At 33.8% G+C, this 20,848-nt stretch overlaps 1 pseudogene; it reads right to left on the bottom strand.

The window, feature by feature from the left end:
• Positions 1 to 3,423: 3,423 nt before the first annotated feature.
• LOC121235679 lies at positions 3,424 to 11,591 on the bottom strand (annotated as a pseudogene).
• Positions 11,592 to 20,848: the final 9,257 nt, after the last annotated feature.

The raw sequence follows: 20,848 nt of genomic DNA on the forward strand, positions 1-20,848 counted from the left end.
GCGACTAACAGTAGAGGTGAGTGAATGGTTCCCTCCTTCCTCACCGTAAGTCCTGCAGGTTATAATTGATGACCTTAATTTATTTATGCCCTTAGGAGACCTTTGACTATATCACGAGGTTGATGTTTTAGTGTCTGCTACTTTGGTATGTTATCTATGGCCATGAATGATGCGGTCTAAAGAAGCATTGCTGGGAAAGCGACTGGACTGAAACTAAATGATATAAGTATGAAGGGAAGAGTATTTGGTAACACATCGATAATGATGTTTACTTATTGTCGGCAAGTTATGTTGCTTCTTAGGAGTTGCAATATAGCTGTGAGTACATCATATTTTATGGAGATTGAGCATTGCTCTGAGTCATTTGGACTCGAGAGGGATTATGGAAGCTTAGTTTGATGTGACCAAATGAGTCAGGGCATAACGAGACACTTTTAGGAATGTTGCTATGCTGGTATTCTCTCAGAGAGATTTGGTATAGTGCTACCATTTTTCTTTTACAGCTGTGCTCGATGGTCGCACAGCCTATTTGCCAGGATGAATAAGATTGAGAAACATATTGAGAGATGCAGACTTGGAGTCTTGCCCACTATGTGTAAGTGGGAGATATAAGAAAGGGGTACCCATAGTGGGCACCCCTCCACCTCCTCTTGGAGGTTATGAAGTGGCTCTTAAGCCACTTCATGAGGCTTGATGATTGGCCCTTAATGGCCAGCCAGGGACTTACACTAGAGAGGCTATTTACATAGTCTCTCCCCCTCTTTGGATGTGACACTTGGATAAACAAGCTCTCTCTCAAATGGTTCTCTCTAGTCACGACATCTAGGTTGTGGAACGTGTGAGTGTTACTTTGGTATTTCCAAGTGGCACACTCTCCCATCGATGTGAAGATCATGGGTGAACAACGACACTGGATAATTCGTTAAACAACCGCACTAGATCCGATATATTTCATGTGAGGTAATATCGCTTCCGTTGTACATTCTGATTTAGTATTTCTAACCCTTTCATTTATCTACCTAGTCAACATAGAGGATTACCATTTGGTGGAGGTGGAGATGGTACTACTAGCATGCCCTGTTGCCTTGACATTGTATGGAATGGTAGTTTCCCAATTTGGAGATATTAAGGATGTACTTGAGGACAGTGAAATTCCTGGTGAAACCGTGGAAGAATACATGATGCTTTGGATGATAAAGGGTGGATCTATGAACTTGATGAAGGTGGTGGTGCGATTACATGTAGATTTATTGAGTTTTTTTTTTCTTTTCTCTCTCTCTCTATGCAATTTGAATTGCCCTTTTTGTACATTGCATAACTTGAAGACGTGACTTTCTTTTATTTGTTTCATCTTTGAAGATCCTAAAATGAATACCTTTGAAGATGATTATATATGTCTCTAAAAATTTTTGTTTTTTAAGTTTTTAATCTTTACACTTTTACTTTTTTAGATTTTTTTTTTAAAATTAAAACAGAGAATAAATGTATATTCTGTAAAATTGTTTGTTTGTTAGGTTTTTAATCTAGTAGAAGAAGAAGAAGAAGAAAAAAATAAAAAAAAGAACAGAGAATGATTGTATATGTTTGTAAAATTGTTTTTTTTAGGTTTTTAATCCTTACACTTTTATTTTTTAGATATCTTTTTGTAGTTTTTTATTTTTTTAAAGAGTTTTTAGGTATCTTTTTTTTTTTTTTTTTAGATTTTTAATGTATCTATTCATACTTATTTTAGCACTTTAAGTTTCAAACTTTCAATGTGCCATTTTTCTTTTCATTTAAATTTTGCTGCATATGAAATAATGAAGTAAAAAAAAGGTTAGGACCCGCATATGAAATAATGAAGTAAAAAAAAGGTTAGGACCCGATTAACCCAGTTACAATCCAGGTAACCAGGTTTTGCTTATAATCTAAAACCGGATATCCGACTATGTTGTAACTGGTTTTACCTGGACAGGTATTCGCCCGTTTTTAAAAATCCGGATGCAGATCCGAATATTCCTGGATATCCGAATCTGGATGCGCAATAGTTCAATTTTAATAGTTTAGAGTATAATTTAATGGTACAGACTGTACTTTTCCCTTGCACAAGGGATACATAATTATCTCACTGTTGTTAGCTTTCAAAGTTGCAATTAGTTTGAATAAGTTTTATAAGCTGAGGTGAGGGCCATTAAATCCATCAGTAGTTAGATATATTGGATAGGATTATTGATAAATAAATAGACACGTCATAAATGATAAGGAGGTTGAGGTTCCTCAAATCATCATTTAAGGAAGTGATTGAGGAATCAAATTTACTCTGTTTGCTCTTTACTTCATTTTCTATTCTAATCTAAATTTGAATTGCTACATAAGTGCTGCAAATTTACTCTGATTCATATCATCAGATAGGCATTTTTTATTCAACTTTTGTATTCTCCAGTACAATAGGCAGTAATAATTGATAGTTGATTTTGGGGGGGGGGGGGGGGGGGGGGGGGGGGGGGGGGGGGGGGCTGATTAAACCATGGCAGGACAACGGAGAATCAAATAAAACAAATGATGTACCAGCGCCGCACAACGTCACAATCTCTTTGAAAAAATGAATATATACGAGATCCACGTAAAAAAAATTAATTTTTTAATAATAAACCACACTCATTTTTAAAACGATTGTGCGGCACTTACATACTCTACTGCTGTAGATAACATTACTCAGTAGAGCTCCAATGGACTAGTGTAAGGTGTCTATGATATCATGTTGTCCTTTAATTAATTAAGAAAAGGTATTGAAAGAAAGAAAAAGTCATTACCCAAACAAATGTGTTATGAAACTTGTGTAAGGTGTCTATGATATCATGTTGTCCTTTAATTAATTAAGAAAAGGTATTGAAAGAAAGAAAATAAACAAGGTCATTACCCAAACAAATGTGTTATGAAACTTTACAAATGTTGCACGTCACACAAAAAAGGCAAAGAAGAGCAGAAGATCAAATGCTCTGGACAAGACAACATTAACACTCATTCAAAACCAACTTGAGCATAGTCTGATCCCAATTCTAAAACAAGGCCAATATATAGCGCACCAAGAAGACGGGCAGGAATAATTTATTCCTTCTAAAACTGTAATAAAGACATATTTAGCTTCTAGCAGTAGATAGGATGTATATTTTTTTTTCTAATCAAGCATATTATAGATATATAAAATAGTTACTGCATACAGGAGATAACAGGGTGGGAGACTCCAACATTCATCCCAAGCCAACCGGTACAATAGAACACAGAAAGAAAAAAAAAAAAAAAAAAGGATCTGGGGTCAAGGACTTGACCCCTACCTATTTCCCACAAGAGGAAGTTGCCTGAAGTGGTCTCGATACAGTTCGATAAGCGGACTATAATACAGGGATCTGTGCTACAAGTCGCTAGTCTATGTTGCTGCTATAATTGAAGTGAAAAGGAACAGGGAATAAGGCTTCCTGCATTTGTTTGACTATTGACAGGATTTCAAAGTTTTATCTTGAAGTTCAACTCACAAATCATCCAAATTCTTTCAATAAAAGGGCTTGCATATCAGGGACTGGCATAAGAGACTTTCCAGTGATGCTCAATCTATTAAATATATGAGCTGGAAAACTCGAGATAACTGATGTTCCAGCACCAGATGGTAAACTGCAGCAGAACTAGAACGTACCAGATCTTGAATAAGATGCTTATTGGTGCGTGGAAAGGTTGAGATCTGATCATTACTACCACCATCATCATCGTCATTCCCATTAGATCGCGTTGTGTTCAGGCCTGACTATACTCGAAATCTATATGTACAAAGGCTCTCTCAACTTCAGGGAGCTGCTCAAGCTTCTCTTGCAATGCCTCACCAATATTATGTGCTTTGTTCAGAAGCATGTCTTGTGCTAAAACTATGTCAACCTCCACAAAATAATGAGAACCGAAAGTGTACGCTCTAACCGTATCAATGTGCTTGATGTCTTCATTGTGATTCCATATTAGATATGTTAACTTTGCCAAAAATTCAGGTGGTGCTGTTCTTCCTATTAGTGACCATACATTCTCAATCACTGTCCTTGTCCAAGTAGTCATTGTATACAAAGCGATCTGCATCACAGGTTCAAGAAATCATCATAAATAGACAAAGTTTTGAATACAAGTAGCAAACGAAAAACACTTCCTAATGTCACTTGTACAGCGCCATGTAAAGGGAAGGATTGGTAATCTACTTTATTAACAAAAGTGATAAAAATGGAAGTACAAATCTTTCATTATGCAGGATAGGTTTATACTGATGATTGTGATGATTTAAGAAAGAAAAATAGAAACTTTGAAAGTAGCTGAACCCCATTATCTACAGTAAAGGAAAAGAAGGAAAGAAGCCAGATAAATGAGCTGTGTATGAACTCACTATAATAGCTCCAGTAGGATCAATCCACCAGTAAAAATGGATAGCCAGAACAGCTGCTGCCAAACCAACTGAATTAGTAACAACGTCGAATAAATGATCTTGTGCATAGGCTCTAACAATTTCATTCTTAAATCTTCGACAATAGACCATGAGCACAAACTTCACTACAGTTACGCAGACCATTATTCCAATCATCCATTTCTCCTTCTCGGGATCCCTTTCAGGCTGGGCCTGTAATCAAAACATTAAATGGAGATTATATTAAAACTATCCATAAATAAGTTTTAGATCGTTGACAAAAATCCCATCAACAATTTCAGACTGGACTTTCTAGAAACTCATACATTTGGTTACCTTGAACCTATGCCATAACTCATTCTTTATGCAGAAACCAATAACTGACCCATTAGACCACTGAGATGACAGAAAGGGTGCTAATTCTCAAAACTAACTTTGGTTAATATGTGTCCATGTCCACTGTCATCTACACAACCTTTAACTTATTGGAGCAGTGGCATCAAAATCACATACCTTTGAAATGAGTTGTCGACTAGACTCTTATCAGTATTTGTAATCCAAGAGTTGCCATTACTGATGCAAAAACAATGATGCCCTGCAAACTCAAACTAAATTAGTATAGATTTCTTGCAAAATGGTGTAAGTGCAGTAAAATCCAGTACTGGCTGTATCTGCTGTAATTATTAGAATAACTTGGGTGCACAAACCCATAGTTCATAGTTGGAACCTACATATTCTCAGCATTGATGCTATTTATTCCCAAGACTAGATTGTTTTACTGGTTCTGCATTTTATTCCCAACACTCCATTGTTCCTATTTCATAGATTGATGTACTGAAGCAAGCCGTGTATAGGAACTTCACCAATATCAATACAAGAAATTTCTTGTTCAATGCATTCTCTCATTAAACCACTTCTGCGAATAGGAGCTAGTTATTAATGTACTCAATATTCTCTAAGCCCAATATTAAGATAAGAAATGACGAGTCTACAGCATGAGCCTGAAAAAATCTCTACACTTTTGTTACAGTAATTTCAAACACAAATACATGTCTCTTTATTGCTTTTTACCCCTAGGATTTGTGCTAGTAAAAGTTGAACTAGCCACAAGGTTTTATTTGCCCCATTGATTACAAGAAGGATCAATGAAACAAAAAACACATACAATAATCTTGAAAGTATTTGGGTTTAACACCTTAATTCTACCTAAAAAAAAGTATTCGGGGTTAACATGCCAATTAGTTTAAGATGAATAATTTTCCCCATGACTTTCTGAGAAACCACATGAGGCACAAATGCAACACTAACCAAGCCCACATGAATTCTCATTATCAGCATCCACAACTCAAATATACTGAAATACGCAATTGAAAAGAACTTTGGAAAAGAAAATACAGGAAGCTAAAAGAGTAGTCTTCTCTTTAGAAGTAAGGTGATCGGCATAACGTAGATGCCTCTCAGCCAGGAGGCTTGAATTTGCACTATTGGCCAGATAGAAAACATTTTGGTTGTGGTGCTAAAATTATCCAAAGAATTGACAGAAGCACAGAAACCAATTATAGGATCGGAGAACTTACAACTGGCTGCATCCTTTTCTTTCCAATTGGATAGTGATACTGGTTTTGTTTTCTCATGGCATGTGCAGTGAACCACAATATAAACCCAGACAAGAGATCTAAGAGTGAATCCATGGTTGAGGCAATAACCGCCAATGATCTGCTCTCAATAGAAGCATATAGCTTTGCCGCAAAGAGTACAACATTAGCTATGTTTGATGCATGGATTGCCATCCTCTCACTTTTTACAAGCTGCTTCATCTCATCCTGACATTAACATGTTTGCAGATTAACAATTAAAAAAAAAAAAAAACATAATGGTTTCTGTTTACTAGGGGTATTGGGTGGTATCTGATGCAACCTTGAACTTTCATGAACCAGGTTCATGGAAAGAAATTGTGAATAGAAATAGTTGTCATATAGAATTTTTTTTTTTTCTGCAATTAAATTCAGCTGCCCTCCTTTATTTATAAGAAATGCATTCAAAATACTCAAGTTGAACAAAAAAGAATATTCAATTGAAAAGAAGACTTATATAAAGGGAGTTCAGTTAAAAAAAAAGCAAGCAGAACAACCAACCTCTGAGCTTTAGGGAAGATACTAACCATGGATAAACTAAGAAGGTGTGGACTCATAATTATAGACTAGTGCTGTATGTGCAGGAATAGTGGGGAAACGGTAGATCATTTACTCTTACATTGTGATTTTGCAAGGGACATGGAATTATTTTTTCAGCAGAATGAGATTAGCATGGGTAATGCCGGGAAAGGTGGTGGAACTACTAGCTAGCTGTAGAGGGATCACAGGGACACCACAGATCGCAGCTGTCTAGAAGATGGCTCCTATTTATATTTTCTGGTGTATTTGGAGAGAAACAAATGATAGACCTTTTTAGGATCATGAAAGATCCTCCGAGGAGTTTAGGACTTTTTTTTGGAAGACTTTATTTATGTGGGCCATTGCTTTAGAGCTAAATGGTCTCAACTTCCATGATTTTCTTGTAACAGTTTCTAGGTCTTAACTTGGTATACTCTTATGTATACCTCCGGTGTATTTGGGCTATGCCTATCTTTATCAATATAATTAATTCTTACTTGTCAAAAAAAAAAAAAAAAAAAAAAAAACGAAGAAAGAAAATAACCAACCTCGGTTATACTATCAGGCAAACAACCATTTTCAGTCATGGTCTCCATCTCGTTGAACCCTTCAAGGAGCCTTTCTTGCTTCTTATAATAATCAGCAACCTTGTTTCGTTTCCCTGTGGTCAAGTGTCAAGTTTCATGTCAAGTCATCACTATAGGGGATAAAAGGTGAATGGAAGCATCCAAATTCATCATTTGATGATGTTTCATTTTCCAAAAAAGTTCTTAGTAACTATGGTAATGGATAAGAAGACATCAAATGATTCTAATATTAGAACTACAAGCATAACAACCTAACAGAAATAGGCAATATGTGAAGTGCCTTTGCCAGAACACACAAGGGAAACTTCAAAGTTGTCAGGTTTACTAGAGTCGCTTTCTATATGATCCCAAAAAAATGTTCAAGGAGTTATTCCATAAAGCTTCTGACTCCATCATTCAGATATCTTACGTCTAAAACACATAGAACACCTGAGTTGGTAAATGGAAGAGCACAATAGACATCTAACAAGAATAATTCTCTTCATACTGCAAGGGCAAAAGATCTTTTTTCTTTTTATTTATTTATTCATACAAGAGTAGCTGTTGTAGAACTAGTAACGAATATGGGAAGACCCCACATTTGGCCAACCTTAAATAATCAATTTGTAACCGTGAATGATTTCAGGGTCATATTTGCAGGAAATGCCTTGTTGAAAACATCACATTTGATAGAAATCCTGCTACATTCCAGCCATACTGGAGGACGTAAACTAGCCAAAAGTTGTTGCATTGAACTATGCTAGCTATGTTAATAACTTTCAGAAGAAGTGGGATGGAATACCAATCATGGACTGTTTTCCAGGTTGTAGAACAGCTGAAGATGAGAACAGGATAGAATCCATATAAATGCTTCTTTTACACCACCGAATATTTTTTATCCTAAGCAATATTTCATGCCATCATCAGAAGGGTCATTAAATTTTCTTCATACAAACAGCTGTCTGCTTTCATATGAATGATTTGAAATTCTAAATGCCATAAACTAAGGTCCGTAATATCCAAAGGCTTCATCCATAACCAAACTCTAGTCCTTACAATTTCCATCCCCTTATCTCTAGCTTCCTTCTTAAACTTGAAAAGTCACGTGCAGCCATCACTCAGAATTGATAAAACATTACTAATGCAACCACTCAACTTTGATGGCAACTACAGAAGATGATCAAAGCAGTTGACAACATAACTACTGCCTGACAACAAAATACACGTCATTTGCAACACGAATTGGGACTTCCTGTAACATCAAAGAAGCATTGTACCAGCAGAAAACTTATGCTTTAGAAAATGGGGTTTCTTAGAACCTCAACTTTAATATATAAATGTATCAGTTAAAGGCCCCCAATGTAATGAGACTGCATTTTTTTCCCTTGTTGATCCTGGAAATCAGAAGCACAAGGCATTCTTGTGGAATCTTACAACTACCCATTAGATAAAACTGGAAAAGAAAATGTTGCACGAAGTTTCAACCAATCAAGTCATTAAAAGAACTGAGTTGTGTTGCTGTTGTTGTTTAAAAATGAAATGAATCTCCCACCTTACCTAGGCCTAGTCAAGTGGTGGAGGGAGGGGAACTGAGCCAAAAATAGAAAAGGGACCTTCCCTTCCTCATGGTGACACCACATGTACAGCAAAGCAAAATAAATCTAGTAAATTTTACTGGTAAGACTACAGATATAATCCTTTTTTTTACTTTCCTGCTAAAAGATACAAAATAATTTTATGTATTAACAATAGGAAAATTAACCTTCCGTCTTTTCTTTTTATTAGTCAAATGTCCACAATGGACTAACGTGTTAAAGGAGTTTCGTTTTTAACCTCTTTTGTGAGGAGACGCTGCTAAGTTACATTATAAAAAGGCACAGGTGTTTTTCCTTGTTTCCTTAATATATACATATGTATATAGCATCATTTCTCCAACCTAGAAAAAGACATGGATCTTCAATCGAAACGCAATCAAAAGATTTTCCCCTTCCAAGAATTATTTGTTCTCAACTTTCTTTTTTATATATCTGAAAGTGCATTTTGTTCAAGTCTTCTTTGGCTAAAGCCCCTCCTCTCATTAATAGGGGCTGAGGTAGGAAGGGCAACAGAGGACCGCCCCAACTTGATTATATTTTCCTAATATCCTTAATCAAATTTGAAGCTTGTCTCATTTTTTTCTCGCATTTCACGTTGCAAAATTTGCTTAGGCAACAGAGGACCACCCCAATGTGGTTATATTTTCCTAATATCTTCAATCAAATTTGAAACTTGTCTAATTTTTTTCTCGCATTTCACATTTTTCTTAATTGGTGCATAATCATGCTTTGGTGAAAGTAGGGGAGCATCTTAGGGTTTTCGCAACAAATAATGCTGACTAGTGTCGTATATTACTTTGAGATATTAACTAGATTTAAATGTAGAAGAACAAACCACACATGACACAACTCATGCAATAATGGAAAGTGAATTTGCTGAATGAATAAAATAATATTCATACAGCACCAAGGGAGGTGGCTCAATGGTTCTTGGGTTACTTCTGTCAGGTTCCCAGTAGGTAGGGTGCTACTATGGTAATGCCCAGGTAAGGAAACCTCCTTATTAACAAGTATATCCATACAATTATTTGATCCAAAGGAGCTCTCACAAATAGAATTTCAGTACCACTGAGAAAAGCTAGTTCGATAAACAACCAACCGATGTGATAGTGTCACTTCACCAAAAATACTAAAAGTTTTTATTTTAATTCGAAATATTATATAACCATCCTCCATTTAAACCAGAGTTATAAAAAAAGCTGTGTATATCCTTACAGTTGCTGAATAATAAAAGTTGAATGGTGGATGGCATTTTTGTAAGAAGGTGCAGCCAAAGCAAAAGCAACTTCTTTAGTAGTACCAACTTTTGTCATGATATTTTAACAACTGTATTTAACATTCTTAAAATTATTTTCAGCAAAAATTCAGCCAGTATATAATTACAGAACATATTTCAAAGCAAGAACTACCAGAACACTATGCATAAAATTTTATTACTCTTCCATGACATGTCAAAGGGAGCAAGACCTAAGTAAAGAGGCAACCTAGAATTCTCTCTTGATATACTTATCAAAAACGAGTCTTGAGGGATTTACTATACATCAACCACTATTCACCACCCCATACCCCATACTCTATGAAAAACACCTTCACATCCTATGAAAACCATACCCTAAGAACACCCTATGAAAAAGCTATAAGTGTGGGGTGTGAGAGTGAATAGTGACTGATGAGAAGAATTTGTCATCTCTTGATATGTATGAACGCTTACTTTCATGGCATTTCTAGATGAGTACAAGATTAGGCCTTCTTAAATGCTTTGTATAGTTACGGAAAAATAACTAAATAGATATGTGTGGTACATAATGGGTAACTTGCGTGCACGTATCTTGTTTCTTACATGATGTGGTCCTTATCTTATTCTATTATTCCAATATGGGTTCCTCTGTCATCAACAACTTTTCACAAAAGTTGCATTCTTTTTTCTCTTCCGGGCACCAACATGCATTTTAGAGATTGCAACAATAAGCCAATACGTATCATGTTCAGAGTAAAATTGATCGGATTATGGGACATTCCCTCAATGGGAAAAACAATTCTTTTGTCTTGATAAAGTATGCAAAGTTTACGATATCTCCAGCTCAGGCTAAGCACCAAAGCTCCTCCCACTAGTGCTGGAAAAAAAAAAATAACAAGATATCGCTACCCATTATGCAAAACGTGTCACGGAGCCAACAGTACACTGACAGATGCCAGACGCAAACAACCGGGTCACATGGATCAGTACTCGCTTGAGTCAGCTCAGTCGTCAAGAAAAACCAAATTTTATCAAATAAAGAAATAAGAAAACCATTTTTTATCAAACCAGCTGAGTGGGAGTAAATCTTGCAAAGAAAGAATAAAAGAAACAAACAAACAAAATCAAAAGCTCTATTTCAATTCTAAATTGACATGCTCAGTCCCAGGCCCTTCGAATATTCGCATAGATACATTCATACGTACATATTTATATGAATAGGTATTAAAGATTGCCTTTTGAAGCATGTTTTTTTTTAAAATCAAATTTACATAGATAATGCTCAAACAAATGAGAAACCATCGTGATTCATGAAGGAGTTTACTTGGGGTACGAAGAAGGCGGTGGAGAATAAAGGAATTTCGATCGCCATCTCTTCTCTCTGGCAGTGCTGGGAACTCCTGCAGATTGAGTCTCCACGACGATAAATCGCTTCTCGACGCCAACTCAATGTCTGGAGACAGAAGAGGCTCCCTTTTGATAGTTCCATGCGTTGCATCAATGGCGTCGTTCCTGCTCTCTTCCATGACACTCCTCTCTCTCTCTCTCTCTCTCTCGCTCTCGCGCTAGCAACAAACGAAGGGCAGAGGCTTTCCCTTTCTACGTAAATTCCGGACGGCTTGTTCCCCCTATATATATATATTATGATAAACACAAAAATTTCTGAAATACCTCAGTGTGTAACGTACAATGAATTCTGTCAACTTTCTTCTACCTGTATAGTCGAGTTCTCGAACGATAAAGAGAAGGTTAAAGTTGTCTATTCCTTTCAAATTTCATTTGGAATTATCTCCTCTTTTCAAAAATTTAAAAAAAAAAAAAAAAAAAAAAAAAAAAACAAGATATTTGCTTGTACGTAGAGTGCGTAAACGGTTACGCCAACAATCTCACAGAATTCAGGGTGCAACATATTTACTTGTTATGAAATTAGTTAAATTGTTTATATAAGTTGCAATAAATTTATTTATTTTTTAAATATAAAAAAAATTATAATAAGTTTAAAAATATTTTTAAGATTATTATATTATAGATATAAGATTTTTATTCATATGAGATTTTACTATCTATATATATAAGATTATTATATTATAAATTATTAGATTGTGAAAATAAAAATGAATATGATTGTTGGAAGTTATTGAAGATTATGAAAATAAAATATAAATTAATTAAAAAATAATAATATTTTATTATTATAGAGAGTGTGATTACTAATTTAATATAGACTTTAAGTTTTGAATAATTAATTAAAAGTGAAAAAGTTACATATTAATTAAAATTTAAAGAATATGATAGTCAATCTAATGTTAATGCTCTTAGATCATTCAAATCAAGCTGAAGGTTGCGTTTAGATGTTGAATTGAATTGAGATAAAAGTTAAAAATTGAATAAAATATTATTTTTTAATATTATTATTATTTAAAAATTTTAAAAAATTAAATTATTTATTATATTTTATATTAAAATTTAAAAATTAAAATAATTAGATAAAATGGATTGAGATAACTTATATCTAAATTAGCCTAAATATCTTCAGATTGTACAGCTTTCATATCGATCTCATATTCATCATTTTTGTCTATAGTGGTAAACAGTAAACGTGGCATTATATCTTCCTTTCTATCTATAGATATTTAGGAAAGTAGGTAGGATCATTTCTTAAGCTATGTGCATGTGTCTATTCAGTCTCCGAATACCGTTGTGCTCGGATGCCGTCCAGCTTCGCTGCTTGGTATAATTTTTATTTATTTTTTATTTAATTTTTTTAATATATTTAAATATTTTTAAAAATAAAATATAAATTAATGCATTAAAAACAATTTTCTTAATCATGATGTAAAAAAAAAAAATTATATAAATAATCAAAATGAAGAAATAAACTCAGACAATATATTAACATTTTTCCTCCGAATATAATTATTTCCGACCACTATGCCTATTACTTGTCGCGTGCTGTACAGTAAAACAAAGAATATATACAATATGAAACTCATGAATCTTTTTTGCTAATTTAGAATGCCATGTGGCGGCATATCACATGGCAGAGAAATTTAAAAAAAGCAAAAATCGTAAAACACATATCTACTTTATTATTATAATAAGTAATTATTTAATTGTAAATAGTAATTTTTATTATTTTTTCATTAATTTTTTTATTTTTTCGTTAAGTCATGTTTTATCAAGAGACACTTAAAATTCTTGATCATTTAACGGGTAGCTTTCTTGTAAAATTTAATGAAAGATCCTATTTTATCAAAAAGTCTTTAAGACCCTTGACCATTTGACGTGTAACTTCATTATAGAATTTAATGAATGATCATGTTTTACCAAAAGATCATTAATAGCCTCGCAGTTAAACACTTTACTGAAGTTTAAATTTTTTTTTTAATCTTTATTTTTTATCTTTCTTTAACCTTGTATTTTGCTTTTCCAGACAAATGAAATATTGATTTTTTTATTTTTTTTATTTAAATCATTATGTCAAGTGCACCTTAGGGCTAATACACCAGACGCCGATCTCTAGTGTGTATATATATATATATATATATATATATATATATATATATATGTATAAAGTAGTAGTGGGGCCACGTGTGAGGCACGTTTGTCCAAATAAAAAAAAAAAACTGTTGTAAAAAAGATATGTGCTCTATAAAAATAAATAAATAAAAACATAATGATAAGTTTTTCTTTATAAATAAAAAACATAATGATAAGTTAAAGAATGATAATGGCATCGTGTGGCTATTGTTCTATAATCTCGTGTGCAAGATTTGATAATTTATCACTGAATCGATTCGTGGATTAGTTCAAATCTGATGCTATCAACTTCACGAATGTACAGATCAATAGCCATCTACCTAGATACGAGAGAGACATCCTTTGTGACCTAAAGCAACAGAAAGAAAAGCACTTGATAGTTGATGCCATCTTCATGTACTTCAGTAGCGAAAGCACAGTGATTCTTTTTATTCTAACACTTACAAAATTTGCTTGATATGTTACCAACTATTCCAAAAACTGCCTAGTTCATTACTAATCAAAATAAAGAAATACAAAATTACAATTTATAGATACAAGCAGTTCCTCCTCCCACCACACACTCACATTGACACGGGTCTTTAGGAGGGATGTTATGCCATTAAGAAAATAATACCAGATCTTCAATCAGCATTTCTCAATCTTCAAGACCAAGGTTAAATAGGTCACTGTAGTCTAAGAGATGCTGCAAGGAAAGGCAATGTTAGAATAAGGGAAAACCTTAAACGATATTAAGATACAATTGTGAAGGCCATTAAAAACTTACCACAATTCTAAATTTGCTTGTATTGTAACGCACGATTAGTTTGTGTGGGATGTGCAGTAAGAACAATTTCAACCTCCTACAAAAACAATCCTTCCAATGTTGAGAACAATAGACGGACAATAAAAAAGAAAAAAAAAATCTAATCTTGCCACAACGAAAGCTCTATTCTAACAATTTTTCTTGGATGAGGTTAGTGGAGTAATGCAGTTTCCAGACTTCCAAATTAATGACATTTTTTTTTTCTTACCAAAAGAAAAGAAAATAAACAACATGTTGTAATTTTTAAGAACTCATTCTTCTTTCGTGTTGCTTATCAAGACAAAGTAATCAAGAAAAAAGAAAAGGAAAAAAGCTATAGGCAATCGCCTAGTATTAGCGCGGGGTAAAGGTAGCTAATGTGGCAAAAATCGAAAACACACCGTTTAGTTTGACTCCATTTCTCTTCAAACACTCCCTCCTTCCAATTCCCAATGGATATGTTCTTTGAGAAGGGTCTTCCTTTGTGATGCTCAAAAAAGGTTGGCTCCACAGGACTCGGCGCGGGAGCAGAGGAAGGAGTCCAGTACCTCACGGCGGAGCATGGCGATGAACTCATTTGTCCCGAGGGTCTTCCCAAAGTCCTCGTTGTTTTAAGGACTGTAATTTTCGTACTTGTCGTGTCTGAGTTCTTTGTTTAGTCTTTCTGGAAAAGGGTATTTCCCTCAAGAAGGATATATCCTAAAATACTTACCCATCCCTCCAGACTGTTTGTCTGTGCCAGAAACTTCTGATGGTGTCTGTGTCATGTCTTTGGTAAGCCAACTAGAAGCAAAGACTAAAAGCAAACTTCTTTGTTTTGTTTTTGTTTTATTCCTATTTTATGATTAGATTTAGGATATTAGTCTTTGTATCATGTTTTATTCCAGGATCCTTCTTTGGTGATGCTCAAAAAAGTGCTCAGGCAAGTTGAGATTATCAAGAGTTCATGATTTGGTACACCAAATTTTGAATCTCATGAAGTTGAAGCTAACGAGTTACAATCTAAATCAGTATCTGCAGATTAGGGGTTCTGTAAAAGCATCTCGTGATATAGACTCAAAATTTGGGTTGAGCAAAGAGCCAAATGATTCCAAAACAAAAACATGGCTTAAAAAAATTAGATCACCAACCACTCACAAGCAGTCCTTGCAAGCACTTGCAATGTAAGTTCATGATGACCATACAATGAAGATAAACCCGCTCATTTGTGGCCCATTTAGTGCTGATTTTGATGGTGACTGTGTGCATCTCTTATATCCTCCAATCTCTTGCTGCAAAAGCCTAAGTTTTGGAACTTTTCTCTGTGGATAAGCAGTTGCTTAGCTCTTACAGTAGTAAATTCAACTTGCAACTGGCCACTGACTCATTGATGTCCCTAAAGACAATGTTTAAGACATACTTCTTGGACAGATCAGCAACTCAGTAAGTGGCTATGTTTGCTTCATCTTCATTGCCACGACCTGCTTTGTTGAAGGTTCATTCTGCTGCCTCTTATTGGATGGCTTTGCATATGTCTTCTTCTTCCTTATTTGTATTTATTTTTATTTTATTGTCATGCTTTGGCCAAACTTAATGCCACATTCCATTAACTCTATGAGCTACATGCTCGACCAATCTATAACTTTCTCTTGCTTTTAGTATATTGAGGTTAATAAAAAAATTATTATTTTCTATTTTGATTTGCTCATTTTAGGACATTTTTCTTTTGAATCATTCATTCACTGGGTAAAATTCACCTCCATCATTGCACTTATCAAATATTTCCACACTTGAAGATCCAGTTCAGCTGCTTACGGACTTAACCACTTGAAGCTCCAGCGAAGACCACAAATCGCCGAAGACCACACCAGCTCCAAAATGAGCACCAAATCGCCGTCTGTTTCTGGCCGAAGACCACAAATCGCTGAAGACCACAATGTAAAAGAAGCACCAACGGAGAAGCAAGCGGGAACCAGAGTCGAAGAGAATCGAAAATGCACTCAACTTGCCGTCAGTTTATGCCCGAAGAGTCGAAGACCACAAATCGCCGAAGGAAACCAGAGTCGAAGACCACAAATCGCCAAAGGAAACCAGAGTCGAAGACCACAAATCGCAACAGATACAGGAGAAGGAAGCGGGAATCAGAAATCTGTTTTTCTTTTTTTTTTCTTTTTTTTTTTAATGGAAGCTGGGCAGCCGACTGTGCAACGACTGTACATGGATACGTACATTGCAGGAGTGAAAAAAAAAAAAAAAAAAAAGAAGCAGAAGCCTAAGAACCAAAAAAAAAAAAAAAAAAACTTGCTTGCAATCTGTTTCATAAAGCTCATTTGGGAAAACTCCACCGTGCACCAGCCATTTCCGGCTCATTTTTTCTTTTCCTCTATTTTCTTAGCATCCAAACAGGAACTCAAGAAAAAAAAAAAGAGAGAAAAAAGAACGTCACAAGCAAGAAGATCAAAGAACCAGGAAAGAGACCGAAAATTAGAAGCAAATACAAAAAAATGGAAAATGAAGGGAACCTGAACGAGGGTACTGTTCCTCTCGACTTTCTCCACAAAGTTGTCTCACATCTCATGCGGCCACACGTCATTGAGATGACTCTCGAGCACTTCAAAAGGAAAGACACCACCACCACCAACAACAAAATAAGGAATAGAGGAACAAAATGAGAAAAGAATAATCATAGGATTCAAATCCAGAAAGAACAAGAAGGAAAAAAACCCAAACTGGCTCTCAAACTCACACTCAAGAGAGAAGAGAAAGATATCGAGAAGGATCATACCCAAGGGGCACTAGCACTAAGAACGAGCAAGAAGAATTGAGAAATATAGAGTGTGACAGGAAATCTTTTCTTTGTTTTCAGAGCCTCTCTTCCGAAATCTTTGTGCTAGATGGGTAAGTGAAGAATTTGGCACCCCTCACTCTCACAGGGGCATAAATGAAACAAAATGTGTAAAACAAAAAATATTGTTTATTATTATTCATTTTTTATAGCATCTTTTAAGTATACTAACGGTGGAGTTACATGCAAGGCACGCTTGCGCTGTTTTAAATTGTTTTAAAATATAAATATCTAGTGTAGAAGAAGAAAATTTAATGATAAGGTTCATGAGGATAATATAACTCATTCTAATTAGAAACTACTAATTGAAATAACAATAAGTTTAAACAAACTATAGGTTTAAGCAAGTTTGAAAAGTAAAGGATTATGTTTCAAATTCATATTACAGTTCGTTTCTTAAACGATTAAATATCACAGAATTGTTTTTTTTGTTACTGAAATAGCGATTAAAAAGTTTTGGGGGTTATGTATCTAGAGGTGGTGTGTTCTCCTCATTCACAGCATTTATGGAGAGAACATTGAAGTTTTTGTAGCGCTGCTTTTGGAGTTGATCTAAATCTGCACCCAATTGTATGATCTATTTTTTGCTTAAACATAATGTTGAAATATTTTGGATACACGATAAATGTTCCTGCATGAAATGAATTTGGAGTCTAAGCATGGTTATCAAAGATTTAGGAGCATGTTAATATAGAATATATAAAGTATAGTGAACAAATATAAATGTAGTGTTTGGATCTAATAATAATCTTGTCAATATATAAAGTGGACCAATTTATAATTTGAAAGAGTAATGGCCTATGTAAAAGACATTATTATAAGTAAACAATTTTTAATTTTTAATTGATCAGATAAATGTAATATCAAAACCAGACCACATTAACATATTAAAATTAACAACCGAACAAGAAAATCCAACGACTTAAGACCTGTTTCAAATTTTCTCCAATGTAGTTTAACATCAAGTTCCACTCTTAATGATCAAGTTGGTAAGGAATTTATATATTGTATGCCAGAAACTTTAGGCCGATATAGGTAAATGGTTCCAATGTCTCTATATTCCTATAGTTTTTGAAACAATGGTAATTTTCTTTTGACATCTTTCAAAAATGCTCCATGGAAGAGCTGATCATGTGAGCCCCTTTTTTAAGTATTGGAAGTTTTTAATAGAAGAATGTGATTCCACTACAAGCATTTTCTCATCTTTGCTCAATTTATACGTGACTCACAATCTAAACAAACTAAACAAACTGATATATAAATACCTCTAATGCATGTTTCAATTTATTCATTAATATCTATAAATAATCCTTTCATTCAATATTTATAGAAAATTAAGTTATTCTAATTTCATCTCAATGAAATATCTATAATATTCGAGCACACAGAAATGATATTATTATATGAAATGAAATATTCCCATTTGTTATGCTTGTTGTTGATTCAACCTCGTAATGAACTAACATTTATGCACTGAAAGGATTTCGTGTTTAGAATTTAGACATTTCTAATATAATTTACAACATTTGTTTAATTTAGTGTATAAGAAAGAAAATTTATGCAACTCACTATTTGAACATCTAAGATCATTTTTTAAAAAATAGAAATATGAATATGAACAAGTTGGTTACCTCCCCTATGTGTTCCATTAATTCGATTGTTGTGTGACCTAAAGCTTCTTCTGCAATTTCACCAAACATGACATCTCCCAATCGTCCACTGTCATCGTCGATGTCAATGTAGGCTCAACTGTTGTATAAACAAACTATATTCATGAGTCTGAATGATTAAACAATAATTTGAATATAACATAAAACTGATTAAACAAACTATATTCATGACGTAAAATATGAATATAACATATATACCGTAGTTGTGTATTACTTATATACTTGCAATGATAACACAATAATTTTTTATTTTGTTCATATCCTGTTCCCTTCTTACATCCAATGCAAGACATGTAGAAGAATATTCGATAGAAATCAACTACAAAAATGGTTGCTTTAATCCAAAATCTTGCCTTCTGCATTATATTTAGAATAGACACATATTCTTAAATGGTTGTAAATAGTATGAAGCTTTAGGAGAAGATTGTATTTATTTTAAAAATGCATGTGCAGTATTTTTAACAGGCAATATATATAGAAAAAAAAAGTTGAAGACGACCGTAGAAATATACCATCATTGGTTGTAATGATTTAAGGAAGCCAGCAATATCATCAATCTTAATTATGTCTTTGACATCAACAGTTGATGCCAATGCTGATGTGCAATGCAAATTTTTTTCGACGATTTCTTCAAGCAGTGCATGATTAAGCATTGTCCTTAATAGTTTTAGAAGAATTTAAAAGGAATGAGAAAAATCATGGAGAGAAAAGTATAAAAGAAAAAATATTTTTAAAGCTAGTCAATGAATATGCATTTTGTGTATATATTTTGAAAATTATTAATATAGTATAGAATGTCCAGGTTTTTTTTATAATAGGTACAGATTATATATGTAATAAGGTAAGAAAGAATTACCACTGACACAATGGAGTTGCACCAGGAATTGCAGGATTTAAGGTAAATACACTCGTCGGTTGAGATGAAAGAGAGATACCTATATTGTAAAGAAATAAAAATAGTTAGTAGATAATGATATTCTATATTTAATAGATTCTAATATTGTAAGTTATGTAATGTACCATTATATGAACCGACTTTTAAACGTGTTGCAAGTAGAGTTGGTTTAGCTTCAATAATATGAGAGATTGTCTGACATTCACAATGCACAAACCGACCCCACATAGTCAACCATATGAACATTAGGCTGTAAAATTTAGGGGGAAGTATTTAAAAGTATAATATGACAAAATAGTATTAAGAACAAGATAATTAAAGAGTTATCAACATTACATATATAGTTAAGAAATCTTGTTTACCTTTGGTCAATAATATATATTTTTTGGATCTTTGTTGGCCCATGTATTAAGGTAATTTCTCTAGGAGGTTTCATGTGTACTGTGACCTCCAAAATACTTACCCAATTATGTTTAATTTTTTTTTGTGAAAAACTAAATAAGAGTATCAAGAAATAAATTAAATATATTAATGTGGCATTTACCTATTTCAGATCCAGTGTTTTTGTAATTATGCAGATTGGTGAATGAGATAATATTATATTCTGGTGGTTGTAATTCATTTTCATCATCTGGAATGTTTTCGATGATTGTTCTTGAATTTAGGATCCACTGGTATTCATGTGCTTCGATTATATGTCTGGGATCCAAAGGCCTAACATAGGCATTGCTAATGTAGTACAACCGGAAGATGTGTAACATGTCATTACGTAGGTTTATATCTTTGCCAAAAATTATTGCTTCCAGTCGGTTGCCCTGCACAATATTATATAAATAAATAGTTATATGCATTCAATTGATTGTAAAGTAGTATTTATTAAACATATACATGTAGGATTTAATTTGAGAATATAGTTAGAATGAATCTATTTTGTAAGGAGAGAACATATTTATTTTAGATATATCATGTAAAAGAACACAATATAAACATTAAGTGTGTTTTTGCAAGTATGATAATGATGACAATGTATTACCTCGGAGTCTATCAATGTCAGATTTTGATATTTTGCCGGAGGATGTTGTGCAGTACGTTTGGGAGATTTGTTTGACACAATCATCTTGATGCTCCAATTTCTTATACTTGGAGTAATGTCCTTGATTGATGTATGGA

Source organism: Juglans microcarpa x Juglans regia, chromosome 6D, assembly GCF_004785595.1.
Source record: "Juglans microcarpa x Juglans regia isolate MS1-56 chromosome 6D, Jm3101_v1.0, whole genome shotgun sequence".
Lineage (NCBI taxonomy): Eukaryota > Viridiplantae > Streptophyta > Magnoliopsida > Fagales > Juglandaceae > Juglans > Juglans microcarpa x Juglans regia.